Source organism: Mustela nivalis (assembly GCF_964662115.1).
Source record: "Mustela nivalis genome assembly, chromosome: 5".
Classification (NCBI taxonomy): domain Eukaryota; kingdom Metazoa; phylum Chordata; class Mammalia; order Carnivora; family Mustelidae; genus Mustela; species Mustela nivalis.
This window is the reverse complement of record NC_139024.1, coordinates 141,463,646-141,475,127: the sequence shown is the minus strand read 5'-3', so window position 1 is coordinate 141,475,127 and position 11,482 is coordinate 141,463,646. Positions and strand designations below refer to the sequence as shown.

General features: G+C 38.0%; 1 pseudogene across 1 annotated transcript; it reads right to left on the bottom strand.

The window, feature by feature from the left end:
- Window positions 1-1,035: 1,035 nt before the first annotated feature.
- LOC309864170 (large ribosomal subunit protein uL6 pseudogene) lies at window positions 1,036-9,768 on the bottom strand (annotated as a pseudogene). Its single transcript has 2 exons — window positions 9,763-9,768; window positions 1,036-1,580 (listed from the first exon to the last, which is right to left on the bottom strand). The product of its transcript is annotated as a large ribosomal subunit protein uL6 pseudogene (transcript).
- Between the last annotated feature and the right edge of the window lie 1,714 nt (window positions 9,769-11,482).

Genomic DNA, 11,482 nt, shown 5'->3' with positions numbered 1-11,482 from the left:
CTGAACCACAGCAGTGAAGTGATCTGGTGATTTTCTCTTCTATAACCTTGAGTCTAGTTGCAGCTGTAAAATAACAGTTCAGAAGACTGAACTGTCACTGAATCTGAACATTTTAGGGAAAGATTGGGGTAAATCCTTAGAGAGAGAGGGGCTCAAGTATGGTGCAGGAATGATTTTAAAAGATGGTTTTCAGTAACTACACTGCTTTTTAGATGACACAGAATCCACGGATATCATCAAAAGACGTATGCACAGGAAAAGGCAAGAACTTGATCTGAGGACAGTTTTTACTAGTAATTCAAATCGAGGTGAACTGAAAACTGGAAAAACCTCAACCTTTTATTTGCCCAACACACAGGGAGATGAAAGACAATCCCAACACTTTCTGGAGAGGAATGTGAACTGGATTCTTCTTGAGGTCTGCTTTAACTTCTTGGAGATCACAATATATAGTTGTATTTGGTGGAGTTTTTGTAATGTAAGGACTAAAGCTGGCTTAATAAGATGTTCAGTGATACATGAATGAGGAACGGCTCTAACCACGGACAGACAAGGTTCATAAAATAAAATACCGTGTGTCACTCTTCCCTAGTCTACAGTGATGGCCCAGTGCCTGGAGTTCACTTTGCGTCCCACGTTTCAGAGTGGGCAGTTGTTTTTATATCCAGTTTTACGCCTGCAATTGATGATAATTTATTTTTCTTTTTGCTGGGTATTCAAGCCTGTGCATCTATCTTAGGTAGGGGGGTAGACGGTGTTAATGAACACAAGATTGCCTTCCACGTCCTCTGTGGCACAGAGCTAGAGACCATGCAGGGACATAACAGGGCGGGGTTCGGCCCCTGAGCAAAGGCACAACACACAGAGTTTTGTGTGTTTGCCCCATCTATGTCCATCCTGGTTCCACTTGTTCTCATATTTATTTGTCTATAATTTGTTTCTTTTTTCTCAAATCAATACAGCTTTAAGATACCACAGAGAAGTCTGAAAAATCATCCGGCATCTTGTGGTTTTTGTAGCTGGACAACTTAGATCTTATTCATCAGCATGCCGGATTAGTCCTTTTTCGGAAACACTGACCCCATCCCCAGATTTTCTGTCATGCTTGTTTTTAACTGTGGCGGCTTACTGAATCAAAGCAGCAGAGTGTGACACCAGCTCAGTGTCATTTTCTTCAAGAATTAACTCATCTTTCCTGAGTTACTGAATAAGCAACACCTGGTCTCATCCAAGACCCTGGGGATGTATTTTTCACCCAAGAAATTTTGGATTTTGACAAGAGAACTGTTCTCCTAAATAACAATGTTGGTGGGGAAGTGGGCATTCACAGAGCTATCTTGGAATCGAAACCCAGACCACACCCTTGACCATGTTCTGTGCATGATTACAGATAGTGTGGACAGTAGCCAGTTCTTTGCTGTTTCCTATCTCTTGTCAACTCAGAGCCTCTTCTATTTCTTTCCAAGGAGACCGAATTCTACATCGATGTGATTGAAGTCCCTTTTGGGGGTACCTCTGGGACCCTTCACAATAAAGTGTCCCTTCAGAGTGATGTTGACACTTTCTGGAATGTCAACACTCTGTTGAGAATGGTTTTCATTCTCACAGTAGATGTGGCAAAACTGTTTATAATTTGTACTCTACTTGCTTCCAAAATAGTTTGAAGCAGCTTATAATAGAAATGTAAATGCATATGGTTAAAGCATTCAAACGTAGATGAAAGAGGGATTTGAGAACACCCACACAAAGAAGTAAATGTACAAGAAATCAAGGACTGTAATAAATTATAATTGTAATTAATCACTTACTAAGAGTAAGTGATTGCTCACTTGTGCTTCCTGAAAGTGAAATGTAAAGACACATGAGTTAGGTAACATTTAGGTAAATGTCAGTCACATCTAAAAAATACCTTCAGGGTTAGACAGAATTTATGACTCTTTTTCAGTGTCAATAACCACCACCACCACCATCACTTTATTTTTTTAATTTTTTTAAAGATTTAATTATTTATTTGGGAGGGGGGTGATTTGAGGGGAAGGGGCAAGGGAAGAGGGAAAGAAAGAAACTCAAGCAGACTCCCCACTGAGCATAGATCTGGACATGGGGGTTGATCTCATGACCCTGAGATCATAACCTGAGCTCAAATCAAACGTCAGATGCTTAATCAACAGTCACACAGGCACCTCTACAATTTAATTTAAGTTTTTAACAGTAGATCCTGGAAGGATAATGTTATGTTAACTTTTTATTTAGCAAAGATTAAAAATAATGGACAATTGGTTCTTGGTTATTGATCAATACATTTTACTTAATATGGAATATAGATCTGAGTGTCGCTACGAGGCATCTAGTACATAGCTGCCCAACTTTTTATTATTTTATCATTTGGATATGATTTGATATAAGTAATTCTAGCTTGTGGATCAGTCAGTGTTCTCCAAAGAAACAGAACCCAAAACCAATAAATAGTCTCTCTTTCTGTCCCTACATATTACATAATACATGTATAATATAAATGTACATAATCCATGTACAATATTTATATATGCAAAGAGAGACAGACAGACAGAAAGGGAGAGAATTATTTTAAGAAATCTATGTGATTGTTCATATGATTGTGAGGACTGGCAAGTCTATCTATAGGACTAAGGCTTGTGGGGTGGAGATTCAGGTGAAGTTTGAGTGAAATTCAGGCAAGCACTGATATGCAGTCCTGAGAGTGAATTTCACAGGGCAGTAGACTGGAAGTGCAGTATAATTTCTATGTTGTAGTGTTGAGGAGAATCACTTCTTTGGGAAACCTGCATTTTCTCTCTTGCTTTCAACTGATTGGATGAGACCCACCCACATTATGTGTAGAGTGATTTGCTTTGCTTAAAGTGTATGAATGTAAATGTCCGTCACATCTAAAAAATACCTTCACAGTAGCATCTAGACTGATGTTTGACCAAACAACTAGGTACTGCAGCCCAACTAAGTTGACACATCAAGTTAACCATCACCTGTTGTATTTAGTAATAACTAATTAATTCATAGTAATACCTTATGGAGTGTTGAGGCCCATGGATTTGACATACTAAATGCGTTCTCCATAATCACCACTTTAATTCTGTTCCAACTCAGTCTCAAGTGAACACAAGCTCCTGCCTGGAATTGTTGGATTGCTTTTGTCCACATCCACTCTTCCTTTGTTTTAACCTATTGTCCACATGGCATCTTGCTCATCCCTCACTGAAGCTCTCTTATTGTTGCCTGTTGCTTTCAGGGTAAACACCAGCCTACTGTCCTTATTCATCTCAGGTCCACTGCACTTGCTCACCGTGCTCTGGCCACATTGAACTCACTTTTGTTCCTTAGATGCATGGAGCTCTTTCTGGACACTGAACCCTCACAGGTGCTGGGACAGCCACCTTACTGGCCACTGTACTCTCTTCTGAGCTTACATCTCAATTCTCCACTCCCTTGACTAATCAAAGTGAAGTTTCCCTGTCTATCTTATCAAATTCATCATGATGACCACTCACTATTTATTAGTGAGTTTACCTGTGGAAAAAATGTGTTTCTCTCCTTTAAACCATCTGTTGAACACAAAGAGGGAAGAAAGTCTACTTACTTTGCTCGCTAATGAATTTTTAAGGCTTAACACAGTGATTGGCACAGAGTAAATGTTGACTTGAGAAGTCCTTGCTGAGTGAATGCATAAATGAAGAAATGAATGGAAAATGCTAAGCATAATATCCCAAACATGGCGAGGTTTCTGTATACATGAGTTATTATTACTTCCTGAGTGCTCATGGTGTCTTAAGCTGGACATAGCCACTCTGGCCAGACAATGCAAAGCCATCTAAAGGAGCTGTCATTATTTCTATTTTTAAGATGAAGAAACATACTGAGAAAGATTTAGTAGTTTTTCTTAAGGTCACAGAGATCTGGCAAGCATGGAATGGAGATCAGATCCCCATCTTTGGCACTATCTGTTCTCTTTCCCCTCAGGAGTTGCCTTGGTCCTGCTGGCTTTTCCCACTTTTCCCTTTGAGGAAAACATCTAAGGGGAAAGTACCTGGATTGATTCAAATTGTTGAATTTGAGTTTGAAGGGGATGGTCTCTTGCCTTCAGTTTCTGTCTTATGTAACCCATTTGACTCTCCAGGTTCCTCTTGGAGCACCACTGAAGGGGTTTCTCAGCAGGTCTGCCTACCAAAAAAAACTAGAACCTCTTGCTCAGATTCCCCTCATAGGACACCCCAGAAGCTGTCTATAATTCATTACTTCATAATGAAAACAAAAATACTAGTTCAGAATGACAGAACCTAAACTATTGAAAAATTCTGTTACGAAAAATTATGAAGTAGTTAACAAACAAGGAAATGGGGGTGGCTGCCCTTTGCTGAATCCCCACTATATGCCAGGCATGAAGCAATGTGCTGTATGTGTGTTATCTTCTTAACCCTCACTTCCGTCCCGTTTTGGGGGCCAGGAGATTAAAGCTCAAAGACTCTAAGAAGTTTCCCCAAGATTACAGAGCTGGTAAGTGGTGGAGCTAGGATTTAGATGTAGGTTTGCCTCTTTTTAAGGATGGTGTCTCTGTACTAATCCCATTTACCTTTTGTCTATCTGTTGGCTTTGACATGCAAAATGCATGTTCATTTATTCTTTTCTGTGACTCTCATTGGTCTGTCAAGACTGCATAGTCCTTATAGGGAGGTTTTTATTACGTCTGCAGAAATTTCCCCATCTAGGCATCTGCTATTGTTTTTTGTTAACTTCCAAAGAAGATTCTTTTATGTGCCATAGATCAGTCAAGTTCCAGGCAATGCTTCCCTAAAGTGCAACCTGTAAAATGTCTTCTGGGGATGGTTCCCTTCCTTCCCCACCAGATGTTGGGGTGGTAGGAGGTTTGTGCAGGCTCTTGGCAGGAAAAGAACATTTGTAGGTCAACCAATCCTTGAGAAAATCATCTGCAGGTTTCTGTGAGCAGAAGCTGACTTCAAAGACCTTTTTATGTTACACTTTCAGACATTCTATCTGGCTCCAGCAGCCTGGTCTTTACTGAATAGTCATCCCAAGTCCGTGAGCACAGGCTACAGTGAACTTTTTTCCAACACTGATGTTCCAAAGATCATAGGGATGGACGGAAAGGGAAGACCTAGAATTTTCAGGAAGTTCTCAGTTGGACAGTGAAAACCCTTCAAGGCTCTTCTCGAACACTTGCTGCTGGAGTTTCAGATGTGAATTGCAGAATTAACTACCATCCTCAGAGTTGGCTCACCCATGGAGTCCAAAGTCCGAAGTAGGAGAAATATGTTGGCTTTTTTAAAACTACCTCTGTAAGAGTACAACACAGTTTAGCTAGTTCACTTGCCTCTTAGAGGAAGGGGAGCCATGTTTGATGTATATATGTATATTCTAAGACTGGGGTGGTCATCCAAATTTGCATAATTTATGTTTGGTTCTATCCAGTGGCAGATCTACCTAGAAAGATTCTTTAAACCCTTTTCCAGAACTGTGGTTTTTTTTGATCACGTGTTTTTTGTTTATATGTTTGGTTGGTTGGGGGGTTTCCAATTTTTAATGACATAACCTTGTTACTTTAAATTCACAAAAGAACTTAGTAGCATGTATATTTGCTCTTACATTGCAATAAAGTATATAAAAGAACTTAAGACCACCTAATGCCACTTAAGTTTGTTGTTTCTTACATGTATGCAGTAAAAAATAGTAGATGCAGAGAGTAGGTAGTGGAAGACACTCATTCATTTTGCATATATATTCTGTTGTATGATTTGACAAATCATAATGGCTTGTTCTGAAATGATTTTTGTGTAGTGTATGTCATAATCCACTGAATATTAGATCATTTTTTTTGAGAAGAAGTATTCTATTATGAATACATTGCAACTTACATTTGAAAGTCATTTTTCCAGTTATCATTGATTTAGAAAAGGTTTGTTTTTTTTTTTTTAATTTCAGAGGAAGGCAGCATGTTGAATAGAATTTGTCTATGACCTATAGAATAACTAAAGAGCTATAATCACTAATAATTTATTTTTGTAATTCAATTTGCATATTTATGAATTAACTGATGAGTAAATCATCATAAATATGTTCTTTCAGCACCTCTACAAGTTGATAATAGAATTCTCTGTGATCGATTAATGAGGCTGTTTGACAAGAGTGAACAAGGAGAAGCCCAAGGTAGGAGACTAATTATTCTCTATCTTTTGTATTAACATTAGTTGTAAATTCATCAAGATGTGTTCTTGCAAATGTTGATTGGTGCTTTCTAAATATAACCACTCACTGAGGACCTATGTGTGTCTTTGATGGTTGCAAATACTTAAATATAGCTAAAGCTGGGGGGAAAGGTAACTATGGCCCAGTTTTCTAGAATTCAATAGAACTTATAACCCTAGATAGTGAAAGTGATTTACCTGCTTTGCAGGATCTTGCAATGGGATATGACATATTTGGATTCTCTAATATGGTGCTATATGCCACTCTTTTTAAAGAGTATGTTTTAGCTCTTAGAAAAATGCTTTGGGTGGTAGAAGACAAGCACTAAATTGTTTTCAATCTTAACATGGGAATTCATACTTGTGAATGTTAGGCTCTTTAAGTAAGTAATTCTCATGTGTATTAATCTAGGAATTTAAAGATAATCCTTTAAAAACTAAAATCTAAATTCTTAGATTAATGCATATAAATTCATGCCAGAACCACACTTGAGATTTTATCAAAGCATTAAGAGTAAATTGTTGTATCCACGTGTATTTAAATTCATTGTTTTTTTTTTCTTCTCAGTGTGTGCTTAGTTCTTCTCAAGGGATCTTTGTCTCTTTCTTATTTAAATAATTCCTTAAAATACTTGTGAGGAGACAGGGGTCATGGTTAAGTCCTCTATATTTTTAGTTATTTTTCCATTGAATTTATGCTTAGTCTTCTCCGTTTGGTAACCGTCACCTTGGACCAATTTCTTAATCTTTCTTTGTCATCATTTCTGCCAAATGGACATACAATCCCTCCCACAATGGAGTAGTTATGGGGATTAAATTATTCGCTAATACATGGGCAGACATCATAAGCACACACACAGAGAATAATGAAGATAATTGATAATGATAAAAACATTAATACCAGCTAAACAGTTGGTGAGTACTGACCAGGTGTCTGGCATCATCCTAACCACTGTTGAATTCTAAACAGGGTAAGTAATATCTTACTTAAACCTCCTAACAATCCTGAAAGATAGGCCGCCTTTTTTTATCCCCATTTATAGAATGGCATCCCATAAAATTTTTATTCCTGCCTAGATACAGTTGCCCTTAGCTTTTTTTTTTTTTTTTTTTTACTACCAGTTTGTGTAACTTTTTTTTTTTTTTTCTTTTTGTCTTTGTAAACCAAACAGACTCATTTTTCAGGCCAGCTTGATCCCTCATTTTGAGGATCCTCACTTGAATGAAGAATTAGTCAGGATTCCCCCAGAGAAGCAGAATCCAAAAATATATGTTTACAAAAAATTAAAAATTATATTAAAAAAAAAAAAAAAAGAACCAATAGAAAGAAAGAGAGAGAGATTTATGGCAGCTGGCAAGTCTGAAACCCTTAGGACACACTGGTAGGGTGGAGATTCAGGTAAGAGTTGATATAAAATTCAGGCAGGAGTTGAAGTCTTGAGTCACAATTCCGCAGGGCAGAAGGCTGGAAGTTCAAGTAAGAGATAATGTTGCAGTCTTGAAGCTCAATTCCTTCTTTTTGGAGGAAACCTTAATCTTTACTCTTAAGGTTTTCAAATGACTTGATGAGGCCCTTTCACTTCATGAAGGGGGATCTGCTTTGTTCAAAGTCTACTGATATAAATGTTAATCACATCTAAAAATTACTTTTGATGGCAACATCTACACTGGTGTTTGAACAAATATCTGGGCGCCGTAGTCTAGCCATGCAGACACATAAAATTAAGCATAAAAAATGGCTATGTTTAAATTAAAGAGATCTCTATATTTTCAGTCTAGCATGTGAGTCAGCAAATACGTATTGAATATCTTTTTGTGTGTGTGTGCGTGCTAGGCATTGGGCAATGCACTTTTATACTTATGTCTTTTCCATTCTGACAAGTCTTTGCAGCCTGGATCCTGGAAACCGCCCAGGTACACCTGATAGGCTTTCGAAATCATTTGTGAGCTTTCCAAAGCCTATGGAATTTACAGAATGAATAGTCAGGCACTGTTCGTCGTTACTATACAGTCAGCTATATTGTGCAGGAGGATATAATGGAGACTTAGAAAGTTTAAGAATTTATGCTAGGGAATATGGTGAACTAGTGAGCAAAGAAAGCAGTCTTTTGGTAGCAGCAGCCCAGTTCGCCTCTCCAGTAACCCACCTCATGTCCTGTTGGACACTGGGCTCTCTTCCTTTGGTTAAAAAGTATCTAGGTTTTTGTTAAAATTCTAACTTTGGAGGCATGCAAAAATTCCATATTTTATCTTCCAGGATTTTCGCCCAAGCCTGGAAGAGAAAGGATTATTGTATATTTACAGTGTACATCTAGCTAGATGAATAGATGCATTTTGTAGATGATGCTGTTTTCAGAAGATAGAGAGAGAAAGAAAACACACATACCATTTATATAAATGCAGGCATTTCTATGCAAATAAACAAGGCAGCCCAGATGAAGTCCTTCTGTGTTTGCAAAGCTCAGGAACTGTTCTCAGGGATCCTAACTTGAAAAATGAACCCAAGGGCTCCAGCTTCTCCTACACCTATTCATCTCCTAAGTTGATTTCAGCAAAGCAGTGAGTAGCGGTGAGAGGGTGAGGTAAACAACATGTGATATTAACACACAGAGAAGCGGCGTATCTACTCTTCAGGAGGTAATTTGGTAAGTGGGAAAAAGGCTTTCATTTAGAGCCTGTACTTGACTCACTTTGGGAACATGACAGGAAGAACAAAAGTTGTTGGCATCGGGCTTGTTTTTTAATCTTAAAACTTGTTCTGGCCTTTAGCAATTTCCCAGGACATTAAACAGAAAATAACTTGCTAAACTGTAGATTATCGAAAACCAGGCTCTATCCCCAATAAGAAAAAACGTGGTTAGATGACTGTGTGGCAAGCCACTGTTAAAGTGACAAAGAGCCAAGTCAAATCTTGTGTGATTATCTTGGGGTAAATAGATGAGAGCTTCAAGGAGATTGTCGATTCTGAAGAGCCAGAGAGTTCCAGAAAAAGACCTGAGCTCCAAGCCACCTCTGCCTATGGTGAGGCCTCTGAGGGACATGTTCAGAAAAGTATAATTCTGCTTGAAAGTTCTTCCTTGGAACAGGTGAGTCTCAAATGTATATCGAGAAATGTAAGATAGTGTCTCTTTTTAAAATAGCAAGTTGAAATGTCTGTCCTATATATCGTCCACTGATTTTACTTGCCAACACACCCCTGTGCAGAACACGTGATTCATGATTTGCCTAAATCTTTCCCCTTATTTTTTATACATTTTTTAGCAACCAGAACTCATGCTATTTATCAGTATCAATCCCAGTCCTCACACAATTAATTTTACTTCAACTAATTTTATTTCATTTACCTCAAGAAGAAAGATAGGTTAATTCAAGCTAAATAGGAAAAAAAAAATCACTGGGGAGTGGTACTTACTTCAGACCATTGTTAGGAGGAGGAAGAGGAGCCTTTCATAAAGAATCCAGCACAGAGAAAGTGCTCTTTAAATAGCAGGGGCAGGGGGAGATAAAAAATGGTCATCCATGTTCTCACCTTCATGGTGTCAGGAAGTTCTGTGAACATTGTGTGTAGGAAAGTACTTCAGACTTGTTCTTAGAGTTCATGGCTTTCAACCTTGGTTCTGATATTTATATGAATTTGAATCTCTGTATGAAGTAGGATGAAATAATTTAAGCGTTTTATGGGGGTCGTGGGGATTAATATGTGTCCAAATGCCCAGCAGTTGATGTTTCTCTTTTCGTATGACTTATGTTACGTATTTGTTGAGACTGTGACCTATGCTTACTTTTTTTTTTTTTAAGATTTTTATGTATTTATTTTGAGTGAAGGGGAGAGACAGAGATAGTAAGAGTGGAGGGAAGAGCTGAGGGAGAGGGAGAGAGAAAATCTCAAGCAGATTCAGCACTAAGCATGGAATTGGATGTGGGGCCCAATCTCACAACCATGAGATCACCACCTAGGCCAAAATCAAGAATTGGCCACTTAACTAACAGAGCGACCTAGGCATCCTACCTCTAATTTTTATGGCGGTTGTAAGGGTGAACTGATACTTAAAAAAGTCAAGGTGTTTATTTTTTTCATTTAAATATTATTTATCAGAGAGAGAGAAGGCACAAACAGGGAGGAGAGGCAGAGGGAGAAGCAGGAGCCCAACATGGGGCTCGATCCCATGACTTTGGGATCATGACCTGAGCTGAAGGCAGACGCTTAACCAACTGAGTCACTCAAGTGTTCCAAAGTCAAGGTTTTAAATGGGGATAGGAGAAGTTCCAGTAGAGCTGAGAGCTGTTTGGTGAGTCCATTCTCAAACTATTTATCTATACTTATTAATGGATGTGGAAACTGGGTGGATGTCTTGTCATCTCAACACTGCATGGCCTCTAGGGGTGATGTGGGGTGACAAAAGAATCGAGACCACAAAAAAAGAGATGAAAACGACCTTAGCTAAAACATCATGGGACTGGGCTGGGAATTGTCTGGTACAGAGATTACAGTGGGAAAACTCAACAGACAGAGATCCTGACAGTTGATGTGTTTCCTGGAGAAAAAAAAATAATACTGAGTACTACAAAACCAAAAGAGCAATGGGTGTGCGTTTGAGAGTAAACTGAGTCTTGAAGTCAATTGAGAGGTCCCATTTCAAGGGTTATGCAAATGATGACCTGTTACTTTAATTGTTAATTGTTAATTGCTTAGTTACCTGAGTATATAAAACTTTTCAGAAATATTTGCACTGACTTTATATATCTTGTAGATATTCGAAAGCTTTAAGAAAGACATGAAATGACTTAGGTCTGAGGATTATCCAGTAAGAAATAAATCTCAGCCATTAAGGGCATAATGTTAATAATGTTAATAAATTTATTCACAGAAGAAATCCAGGGAAGCGATAATGCATTGTTTTTTAAATAAGTATTGAATAAAAAATAAAATTATTTTATTTTATTTTTTAGCTACCAGAGGGAAGTGTTTTCCTGGGCATTTTCTCATATTTACTTTATGTGATGTATCTGCTCTTAATCAGTTGCAGATAACTAGGTTTTCCTCTGAATTTTAATAATAATTCATATATTTAGTTTATTTCATTAGGAAGCCATGCTTATGGGAGGTTTTAATATACTACAGTAAGGAAAGTTATTTTAAGTTTTGGTCTTGATTTTATTCTTAATTAAAAAAATATTTATTTATTTGACAGAGAGAGAGAGAGACAGAGAATGCAGGAGGGGGGCAGCAGAGGGAGAGGGGAAAGCAA